Source organism: Salmo salar, unplaced genomic scaffold (genome assembly GCF_905237065.1).
Source record: "Salmo salar unplaced genomic scaffold, Ssal_v3.1, whole genome shotgun sequence".
Lineage (NCBI taxonomy): Eukaryota > Metazoa > Chordata > Actinopteri > Salmoniformes > Salmonidae > Salmo > Salmo salar.
The window spans coordinates 386,266-399,639 of NW_025548479.1; positions in this window are offsets into that span (position 1 = coordinate 386,266).

A 13,374-nucleotide genomic window follows, 5' to 3' on the forward strand; every position below is an offset into this window, starting at 1 on the left:
CTACCTCTCTGGTCTGGTCTGGACTAACTAATGGGGATATAGACCTGTCAATCAGCTCCATTATCCTACTACCTCTCTGGACTGGACTAACTAATGGGGATATAGACCTGTCTGTCAGCACTATTATCCTGCTCCCTCTCTCGTCTGGTCTGGACTAACTAATGGGGATATAGACCAGTCTATCAGCACCATTATCCTACTACCTCTCTGGTCTGGACTGGACTAACTAATGGGGATATATACCTGTCTATCAGCACCATTATCCTACTACCTCTCTGGTCTGGATTAACTAATGGGGATATAGACCCGTCTATCAGCACCATTATCCTACTACCTCTCTGGACTGGTCTAACTAATGTCAATATAGACCTGTCTATCAGCACCATTATCCTACTACCTCTCTGGACTGGACTAACTAATGGGGATATAGACCTGTCTATCAGCACCATTATCCTACTACCTCTCTGCTCTGGACTGGACTAACTAATGTGGGATATAGACCTGTCTATCAGCACCATTATCCTACTACCACTCTGGTCTGGACTAACTAATGGGGATATAGACCAGTCTATCAGCACCATTATCCTACTACCTCTCTGGACTGGACTAACTAATGGGAATATAGACCTGTCTATCAGCACCATTATCCTACTACCTCTCTGGACTGGACTAACTAATGGGGATATAGACCTGTCTATCAGCACCATTATCCTACTACCTCTCTGGTCTGGACTAACTAATGTGGATATAGAACTGTCTGTCTGCACCATTATCCTACTACCTCTCTGGTATGGACTAACTAATGGGGATATAGACCTGACTGTCTGCACCATTATCCTACTACATCTCTGGACTGCACTAACTAATGGGGATATAGACCTGTCTATCAGCACCATTATCCTACTACCTCGCTGGTCTGGACTGGACTAACTAATGGGGATATATACCTGTCTATCAGCACCATTATCCTACTCCCTCTCTGGTCTGGACTGGATTAACTAATGGGGATATAGACCTGTCTATCAGAACCATTATCCTACTACCTTTCTGGTCTGGACTGGACTAACTAATGGGGATATAGACCTGTCTGTCAGCATCATTATCCTACTACCTCTCTGGTCTGGTCTGGACTAACTAATGGGGATATAGACCTGCCTGTCAGCACCATCATCCTACTACCTCTCTGGTCTGGTCTGGACTAACTAATGAGGATATAGACCTGTCTATCAGCACCATTATCCTACTCCCTCTCTGGTCTGGACTGGATTAACTAATGGGGATATAGACCTGTCTATCAGAACCATTATCCTACTACCTTTCTGGTCTGGACTGGACTAACTAATGGGGATATAGACCTGTCTGTCAACACCATTATCCTACAACCTCTCTGGTCTGGACTGGACTAACTAATGGGGATATAGACCTGTCTATCAGCACCATTATCCTGCGACCTCTCTGGTCTGGTCTGGACTAACTAATGGGGATATAGACCTGTCTATCAGCACCATTATCCTACTACCTCTCTGGTCTGGACTAACTAATGGGGATATAGACCTGTCTGTCAGCTCCATTATCCTTCTACCTCTCTGGTCTGGTCTGGACTAACTAATGGGAATATTGACCTGTCTGTCAGCACCATTATAAAACTACCTCTCTGGTCTGGACTGGACTAACTAATGTGGATATAGACCTGTCTGTCAGCATCATTATCCTACTACCTCTCTGGTCTGGTCTGGACTAACTAATGGGGATATAGACCTGTCTATCAGCACCATTATCCTACTACCTCTCTGGACTGGACTAACTAATGGGGATATAGACCTGTCTATCAGCACCATTATCCTACTACCTCTCTGGTCTGGACTAACTAATGGGGATATAGACCTGTCTGTCTGCACCATTATCCTACTACCTCTCTGGTCTGGACTAACTAATGGGGATATAGACCTGTCTGTCAGCAACATTATCCTACTACCTCTCTGGTCTGGACTGGACTAACTAATGGGGATATAGACCTGTCTGTCAGCATCATTATCCTACTACCTCTCTGGTCTGGTCTGGACCAACTAATGGGGATATAGACCTGTCTGTCAGCACCATCATCCTACTACCTCTCTGGTCTGGTCTGGACTAACTAATGGGGATATAGACCTGTCAATCAGCTCCATTATCCTACTACCTCTCTGGACTGGACTAACTAATGGGGATATAGACCTGTCTGTCAGCACTATTATCCTGCTCCCTCTCTCGTCTGGTCTGGACTAACTAATGGGGATATAGACCAGTCTATCAGCACCATTATCCTACTACCTCTCTGGTCTGGACTGGACTAACTAATGGGGATATATACCTGTCTATCAGCACCATTATCCTACTACCTCTCTGGTCTGGATTAACTAATGGGGATATAGACCCGTCTATCAGCACCATTATCCTACTACCTCTCTGGACTGGTCTAACTAATGTCAATATAGACCTGTCTATCAGCACCATTATCCTACTACCTCTCTGGACTGGACTAACTAATGGGGATATAGACCTGTCTATCAGCACCATTATCCTACTACCTCTCTGCTCTGGACTGGACCAACTAATGTGGGATATAGACCTGTCTATCAGCACCATTATCCTACTACCACTCTGGTCTGGACTAACTAATGGGGATATAGACCAGTCTATCAGCACCATTATCCTACTACCTCTCTGGACTGGACTAACTAATGGGAATATAGACCTGTCTATCAGCACCATTATCCTACTACCTCTCTGGACTGGACTAACTAATGGGGATATAGACCTGTCTATCAGCACCATTATCCTACTACCTCTCTGGTCTGGACTAACTAATGTGGATATAGAACTGTCTGTCTGCACCATTATCCTACTACCTCTCTGGTATGGACTAACTAATGGGGATATAGACCTGACTGTCTGCACCATTATCCTACTACATCTCTGGACTGCACTAACTAATGGGGATATAGACCTGTCTATCAGCACCATTATCCTACTACCTCGCTGGTCTGGACTGGACTAACTAATGGGGATATATACCTGTCTATCAGCACCATTATCCTACTCCCTCTCTGGTCTGGACTGGATTAACTAATGGGGATATAGACCTGTCTATCAGAACCATTATCCTACTACCTTTCTGGTCTGGACTGGACTAACTAATGGGGATATAGACCTGTCTGTCAGCATCATTATCCTACTACCTCTCTGGTCTGGTCTGGACTAACTAATGGGGATATAGACCTGCCTGTCAGCACCATCATCCTACTACCTCTCTGGTCTGGTCTGGACTAACTAATGAGGATATAGACCTGTCTATCAGCACCATTATCCTACTCCCTCTCTGGTCTGGACTGGATTAACTAATGGGGATATAGACCTGTCTATCAGAACCATTATCCTACTACCTTTCTGGTCTGGACTGGACTAACTAATGGGGATATAGACCTGTCTGTCAACACCATTATCCTACAACCTCTCTGGTCTGGACTGGACTAACTAATGGGGATATAGACCTGTCTATCAGCACCATTATCCTGCGACCTCTCTGGTCTGGTCTGGACTAACTAATGGGGATATAGACCTGTCTATCAGCACCATTATCCTACTACCTCTCTGGTCTGGACTAACTAATGGGGATATAGACCTGTCTGTCAGCTCCATTATCCTTCTACCTCTCTGGTCTGGTCTGGACTAACTAATGGGAATATTGACCTGTCTGTCAGCACCATTATAAAACTACCTCTCTGGTCTGGACTGGACTAACTAATGTGGATATAGACCTGTCTGTTAGCACCATTATCCTACTACCTCTCTGGTCTGGACTGGACTAACTAATGGGGATATATACCTGTCTATCAGCACCATTATCCTACTACCTCTCTGGACTGGACTAACTAATGGGGATATAGACCCGTCTATCAGCACCATTATCCTACTACCTCTCTGGACTGGACTAACTAATGGGAATATAGACCTGTCTATGAGCACCATTATCCTACTACCTCTCTGGACTGGACTAACTAATGGGGATATAGACCTGTCTATCAGCACCATTATCCTACTACCTCTCTGGACTGGACTAACTAATGGGGATATAGACCTGTCTATCAGCACCATTATCCTACTACCTCTCTGGTCTGGACTAACTAATGGGGATATAGACCTGTCTGTCTGCACCATTATCCTACTACCTCTCTGGTCTGGACTAACTAATGGGGATATAGACCTGTCTGTCAGCAACATTATCCTACTACCTCTCTGGTCTGGACTGGACTAACTAATGGGGATATAGACCTGTCTGTCAGCATCATTATCCTACTACCTCTCTGGTCTGGTCTGGACTAACTAATGGGGATATAGACCTGTCTGTCAGCACCATCATCCTACTACCTCTCTGGTCTGGTCTGGACTAACTAATGGGGATATAGACCTGTCAATCAGCTCCATTATCCTACTACCTCTCTGGACTGGACTAACTAATGGGGATATAGACCTGTCTGTCAGCACTATTATCCTGCTCCCTCTCTCGTCTGGTCTGGACTAACTAATGGGGATATAGACCAGTCTATCAGCACCATTATCCTACTACCTCTCTGGTCTGGACTGGACTAACTAATGGGGATATATACCTGTCTATCAGCACCATTATCCTACTACCTCTCTGGTCTGGATTAACTAATGGGGATATAGACCCGTCTATCAGCACCATTATCCTACTACCTCTCTGGACTGGTCTAACTAATGTCAATATAGACCTGTCTATCAGCACCATTATCCTACTACCTCTCTGGACTGGACTAACTAATGGGGATATAGACCTGTCTATCAGCACCATTATCGTACTACCTCTCTGCTCTGGACTGGACTAACTAATGTGGGATATAGACCTGTCTATCAGCACCATTATCCTACTACCTCTCTGGTCTGGACTAACTAATGGGGATATAGACCAGTCTATCAGCACCATTATCCTACTACCTCTCTGGACTGGACTAACTAATGGGAATATAGACCTGTCTATCAGCACCATTATCCTACTACCTCTCTGGACTGGACTAACTAATGGGGATATAGACCCGTCTATCAGCACCATTATCCTACTACCTCTCTGGACTGGTCTAACTAATGTCAATATAGACCTGTCTATCAGCACCATTATCCTACTACCTCTCTGGACTGGACTAACTAATGGGGATATAGACCTGTCTATCAGCACCATTATCCTACTACCTCTCTGGTCTGGACTGGACTAACTAATAGGGGATATAGACCTGTCTATCAGCACCATTATCCTACTACCTCTCTGGTCTGGACTAACTAATGGGGATATAGACCTGTCTATCAGCACCATTTTCCTACTACCTCTCTGGTCTGGACTAACTAATGTGGATATAGACCTGTCTGTCTGCACCATTATCCTACTACCTCTCTGGTATGGACTAACTAATGGGGATATAGACCTGACTGTCTGCACCATTATCCTACTACATCTCTGGACTGCACTAACTAATGGGGATATAGACCTGTCTATCAGCACCATTATCCTACTACCTCTCTGGTCTGGACTGGACTAACTAATGGGGATATATACCTGTCTATCAGCACCATTATCCTACTCCCTCTCTGGTCTGGACCAGATTAACTAATGGGGATATAGACCTGTCTATCAGAACCATTATCCTACTAACTTTCTGGTCTGGACTGGACTAACTAATGGGGATATAGACCTGTCTGTCAGCAACATTATCCTACTACCTCTCTGGTCTCGACTGGACTAACTAATGGGGATATAGACCTGTCTGTCAGCATCATTATCCTACTACCTCTCTGGTCTGGTCTGGACTAACTAATGGGGATATAGACCTGTCTGTCAGCACCATCATCCTACTACCTCTCTGGTCTGGTCTGGACTAACTAATGAGGATATAGACCTGTCTATCAGCACCATTATCCTACTCCCTCTCTGGTCTGGACTGGATTAACTAATGGGGATATAGACCTGTCTATCAGAACCATTATCCTACTACCTTTCTGGTCTGGACTGGACTAACTAATGGGGATATAGACCTGTCTGTCAGCACCATTATCCTACAACCTCTCTGGTCTGGACTGGACTAACTAATGGGGATATAGACCTGTCTATCAGCACCATTATCCCGCGACCTCTCTGGTCTGGTCTGGACTAACTAATGGGGATATAGACCTGTCTATCAGCACCATTATCCTACTACCTCTCTGGTCTGGACTAACTAATGGGGATATAGACCTGTCTATCAGCTCCATTATCCTTCTACCTCTCTGGTCTGGTCTGGACTAACTAATGGGAATATTGACCTGTGTGTCAGCACCATTATAAAACTACCTCTCTGGTCTGGACTGGACTAACTTATGTGGATATAGACCTGTCTGTTAGCACCATTATCCTACTACCTCTCTGGTCTGGACTGGACTAACTAATGGGGATATATACCTGTCTATCAGCACCATTATCCTACTACCTCTCTGGACTGGACTAACTAATGGGGATATAGACCCGTCTATCAGCACCATTATCCTACTACCTCTCTGGACTGGACTAACTAATGGGAATATAGACCTGTCTATGAGCACCATTATCCTACTACCTCTCTGGACTGGACTAACTAATGGGGATATAGACCTGTCTATCAGCACCATTATCCTACTACCTCTCTGGTCTGGACTGGACTAACTAATGGGGATATAGACCTGTCTATCAGCACCATTATCCTACTACCTCTCTGGACTGGACTAACTAATGGGGATATAGACCTGTCTATCAGCACCATTATCCTACTACCTCTCTGGTCTGGACTAACTAATGGGGATATAGACCTGTCTGTCTGCACCATTATCCTACTACCTCTCTGGTCTGGACTAACTAATGGGGATATAGACCTGTCTGTCAGCAACATTATCCTACTACCTCTCTGGTCTGGACTGGACTAACTAATGGGGATATAGACCTGTCTGTCAGCATCATTATCCTACTACCTCTCTGGTCTGGTCTGGACTAACTAATGGGGATATAGACCTGTCTGTCAGCACCATCATCCTACTAACTCTCTGGTCTGGTCTGGACTAACTAATGGGGATATAGACCTGTCAATCAGCTCCATTATCCTACTACCTCTCTGGACTGGACTAACTAATGGGGATATAGACCTGTCTGTCAGCACTATTATCCTGCTCCCTCTCTCGTCTGGTCTGGACTAACTAATGGGGATATAGACCAGTCTATCAGCACCATTATCCTACTACCTCTCTGGTCTGGACTGGACTAACTAATGGGGATATATACCTGTCTATCAGCATCATTATCCTACTACCTCTCTGGTCTGGTCTGGACTAACTAATGGGGATATAGCCCTGTCTGTCAGCACCATTATCCTACTACCTCTCTGGACTGGTCTAACTAATGTCAATATAGACCTGTCTATCAGCACCATTATCCTACTACCTCTCTGGACTGGACTAACTAATGGGGATATAGACCTGTCTATCAGCACCATTATCCTACTACCTCTCTGCTCTGGACTGGACTAACTAATGTGGGATATAGACCTGTCTATCAGCACCATTATCCTACTACCTCTCTGGTCTGGACTAACTAATGGGGATATAGACCAGTCTATCAGCACCATTATCCTACTACCTCTCTGGACTGGAATAACTAATGGGAATATAGACCTGTCTATCAGCACCATTATCCTACTACCTCTCTGGACTGGACTAACTAATGGGGATATAGACCTGTCTATCAGCACCATTATCCTACTACCTCTCTGGTCTGGACTGGACTAACTAATAGGGGATATAGACCTGTCTATCAGCACCATTATCCTACTACCTCTCTTGTCTGGACTAACTAATGGGGATATAGACCAGTCTATCAGCACCATTATCCTACTACCTCTCTGGACTGGACTAACTAATGGGAATATAGACCTGTCTATCAGCACCATTATCCTACTACCTCTCTGGACTGGACTAACTAATGGGGATATAGACCTGTCTATCAGCACCATTATCCTACTACCTCTCTGGTCTGGACTAACTAATGTGGATATAGAACTGTCTGTCTGCACCATTATCCTACTACCTCTCTGGTATGGACTAACTAATGGGGATATAGACCTGACTGTCTGCACCATTATCCTACTACATCTCTGGACTGCACTAACTAATGGGGATATAGACCTGTCTATCAGCACCATTATCCTACTACCTCTCTGGTCTGGACTGGACTAACTAATGGGGATATATACCTGTCTATCAGCACCATTATCCTACTCCCTCTCTGGTCTGGACTGGATTAACTAATGGGGATATAGACCTGTCTATCAGAACCATTATCCTACTACCTTTCTGGTCTGGACTGGACTAACTAATTGGGATATAGACCTGTCTGTCAGCATCATTATCCTACTACCTCTCTGGTCTGGTCTGGACTAACTAATGGGGATATAGACCTGTCTGTCAGCACCATCATCCTACTACCTCTCTGGTCTGGTCTGGACTAACTAATGAGGATATAGACCTGTCTATCAGCACCATTATCCTACTCCCTCTCTGGTCTGGACTGGATTAACTAATGGGGATATAGACCTGTCTATCAGAACCATTATCCTACTACCTTTCTGGTCTGGACTGGACTAACTAATGGGGATATAGACCTGTCTGTCAGCACCATTATCCTACAACCTCTCTGGTCTGGACTGGACTAACTAATGGGGTTATAGACCTGTCTATCAGCACCATTATCCTGCGACCTCTCTGGTCTGGTCTGGACTAACTAATGGGGATATAGACCTGTCTATCAGCACCATTATCCTACTACCTCTCTGGTCTGGACTAACTAATGGGGATATAGACCTGTCTATCAGCTCCATTATCCTTCTACCTCTCTGGTCTGGTCTGGACTAACTAATGGGAATATTGACCTGTCTGTCAGCACCATTATAAAACTACCTCTCTGGTCTGGACTGGACTAACTAATGTGGATATAGACCTGTCTGTTAGCACCATTATCCTACTACCTCTCTGGTCTGGACTGGACTAACTAATGGGGATATATACCTGTCTATCAGCACCATTATCCTACTACCTCTCTGGACTGGACTAACTAATGGGAATATAGACCTGTCTATGAGCACCATTATCCTACTACCTCTCTGGACTGGACTAACTAATGGGGATATAGACCTGTCTATCAGCACCATTATCCTACTACCTCTCTGGTCTGGACTGGACTAACTAATGGGGATATAGACCTGTCTATCAGCACCATTATCCTACTACCTCTCTGGACTGGACTAACTAATGGGGATATAGACCTGTCTATCAGCACCATTATCCTACTACCTCTCTGGTCTGGACTAACTAATGGGGATATAGACCTGTCTGTCTGCACCATTATCCTACTACCTCTCTGGTCTGGACTAACTAATGGGGATATAGACCTGTCTGTCAGCAACATTATCCTACTACCTCTCTGGTCTGGACTGGACTAACTAATGGGGATATAGACCTGTCTGTCAGCATCATTATCCTACTACCTCTCTGGTCTTGTCTGGACTAACTAATGGGGATATAGACCTGTCTGTCAGCACCATCATCCTACTACCTCTCTGGTCTGGTCTGGACTAACTAATGGGGATATAGACCTGTCAATCAGCTCCATTATCCTACTACCTCTCTGGACTGGACTAACTAATGGGGATATAGACCTGTCTGTCAGCACTATTATCCTGCTCCCTCTCTCGTCTGGTCTGGACTAACTAATGGGGATATAGACCAGTCTATCAGCACCATTATCCTACTACCTCTCTGGTCTGGACTGGACTAACTAATGGGGATATATACCTGTCTATCAGCACCATTATCCTACTACCTCTCTGGTCTGGATTAACTAATGGGGATATAGACCTGTCTATCAGCACCATTATCCTACTACCTCTCTGGACTGGTCTAACTAATGTCAATATAGACCTGTCTATCAGCACCATTATCCTACTACCTCTCTGGACTGGACTAACTAATGGGGATATAGACCTGTCTATCAGCACCATTATCGTACTACCTCTCTGCTCTGGACTGGACTAACTAATGTGGGATATAGACCTGTCTATCAGCACCATTATCCTACTACCTCTCTGGTCTGGACTAACTAATGGGGATATAGACCAGTCTATCAGCACCATTATCCTACTACCTCTCTGGACTGGACTAACTAATGGGAATATAGACCTGTCTATCAGCACCATTATCCTACTACCTCCCTGGACTGGACTAACTAATGGGGATATAGACCCGTCTATCAGCACCATTATCCTACTACCTCTCTGGACTGGTCTAACTAATGTCAATATAGACCTGTCTATCAGCACCATTATCCTACTACCTCTCTGGACTGGACTAACTAATGGGGATATAGACCTGTCTATCAGCACCATTATCCTACTACCTCTCTGGTCTGGACTGGACTAACTAATAGGGGATATAGACCTGTCTATCAGCACCATTATCCTACTACCTCTCTGGTCTGGACTAACTAATGGGGATATAGACCTGTCTATCAGCACCATTTTCCTACTACCTCTCTGGTCTGGACTAACTAATGTGGATATAGACCTGTCTGTCTGCACCATTATCCTACTACCTCTCTGGTATGGACTAACTAATGGGGATATAGACCTGACTGTCTGCACCATTATCCTACTACATCTCTGGACTGCACTAACTAATGGGGATATAGACCTGTCTGTCAGCATCATTATCCTACTACCTCTCTGGTCTGGTCTGGACTAACTAATGGGGATATAGACCTGTCTGTCAGCACCATCATCCTACTACCTCTCTGGTCTGGTCTGGACTAACTAATGAGGATATAGACCTGTCTATCAGCACCATTATCCTACTCCCTCTCTGGTCTGGACTGGATTAACTAATGGGGATATAGACCTGTCTATCAGAACCATTATCCTACTACCTTTCTGGTCTGGACTGGACTAACTAATGGGGATATAGACCTGTCTGTCAGCACCATTATCCTACAACCTCTCTGCTCTGGACTGGACTAACTAATGGGGATATAGACCTGTCTATCAGCACCATTATCCCGCGACCTCTCTGGTCTGGTCTGGACTAACTAATGGGGATATAGACCTGTCTATCAGCACCATTATCCTACTACCTCTCTGGTCTGGACTAACTAATGGGGATATAGACCTGTCTATCAGCTCCATTATCCTTCTACCTCTCTGGTCTGGTCTGGACTAACTAATGGGAATATTGACCTGTGTGTCAGCACCATTATAAAACTACCTCTCTGGTCTGGACTGGACTAACTAATGTGGATATAGACCTGTCTGTTAGCACCATTATCCTACTACCTCTCTGGTCTGGACTGGACTAACTAATGGGGATATATACCTGTCTATCAGCACCATTATCCTACTACCTCTCTGGACTGGACTAACTAATGGGGATATAGACCCGTCTATCAGCACCATTATCCTACTACCTCTCTGGACTGGACTAACTAATGGGAATATAGACCTGTCTATGAGCACCATTATCCTACTACCTCTCTGGACTGGACTAACTAATGGGGATATAGACCTGTCTATCAGCACCATTATCCTACTACCTCTCTGGTCTGGACTGGACTAACTAATGGGGATATAGACCTGTCTATCAGCACCATTATCCTACTACCTCTCTGGTCTGGACTGGACTAACTAATGGGGATATATACCTGTCTATCAGCACCATTATCCTACTCCCTCTCTGGTCTGGACCAGATTAACTAATGGGGATATAGACCTGTCTATCAGAACCATTATCCTACTAACTTTCTGGTCTGGACTGGACTAACTAATGGGGATATAGACCTGTCTGTCAGCAACATTATCCTACTACCTCTCTGGTCTCGACTGGACTAACTAATGGGGATATAGACCTGTCTGTCAGCATCATTATCCTACTACCTCTCTGGTCTGGTCTGGACTAACTAATGGGGATATAGACCTGTCTGTCAGCACCATCATCCTACTACCTCTCTGGTCTGGTCTGGACTAACTAATGAGGATATAGACCTGTCTATCAGCACCATTATCCTACTCCCTCTCTGGTCTGGACTGGATTAACTAATGGGGATATAGACCTGTCTATCAGAACCATTATCCTACTACCTTTCTGGTCTGGACTGGACTAACTAATGGGGATATAGACCTGTCTGTCAGCACCATTATCCTACAACCTCTCTGCTCTGGACTGGACTAACTAATGGGGATATAGACCTGTCTATCAGCACCATTATCCCGCGACCTCTCTGGTCTGGTCTGGACTAACTAATGGGGATATAGACCTGTCTATCAGCACCATTATCCTACTACCTCTCTGGTCTGGACTAACTAATGGGGATATAGACCTGTCTATCAGCTCCATTATCCTTCTACCTCTCTGGTCTGGTCTGGACTAACTAATGGGAATATTGACCTGTGTGTCAGCACCATTATAAAACTACCTCTCTGGTCTGGACTGGACTAACTAATGTGGATATAGACCTGTCTGTTAGCACCATTATCCTACTACCTCTCTGGTCTGGACTGGACTAACTAATGGGGATATATACCTGTCTATCAGCACCATTATCCTACTACCTCTCTGGACTGGACTAACTAATGGGGATATAGACCCGTCTATCAGCACCATTATCCTACTACCTCTCTGGACTGGACTAACTAATGGGAATATAGACCTGTCTATGAGCACCATTATCCTACTACCTCTCTGGACTGGACTAACTAATGGGGATATAGACCTGTCTATCAGCACCATTATCCTACTACCTCTCTGGTCTGGACTGGACTAACTAATGGGGATATAGACCTGTCTATCAGCACCATTATCCTACTACCTCTCTGGACTGGACTAACTAATGGGGATATAGACCTGTCTATCAGCACCATTATCCTACTACCTCTCTGGTCTGGACTAACTAATGGGGATATAGACCTGTCTGTCAGCAACATTATCCTACTACCTCTCTGGTCTGGACTGGACTAACTAATGGGGATATAGACCTGTCTGTCAGCATCATTATCCTACTACCTCTCTGGTCTGGTCTGGACTAACTAATGGGGATATAGACCCGTCTATCAGCACCATTATCCTACTACCTCTCTGGACTGGACTAACTAATGGGGATATAGACCCGTCTATCAGCACCATTATCCTACTACCTCTCTGGACTGGACTAACTAATGGGAATATAGACCTGTCTATGAGCACCATTATCCTACTACCTCTCTGGACTGGACTAACTAATGGGGA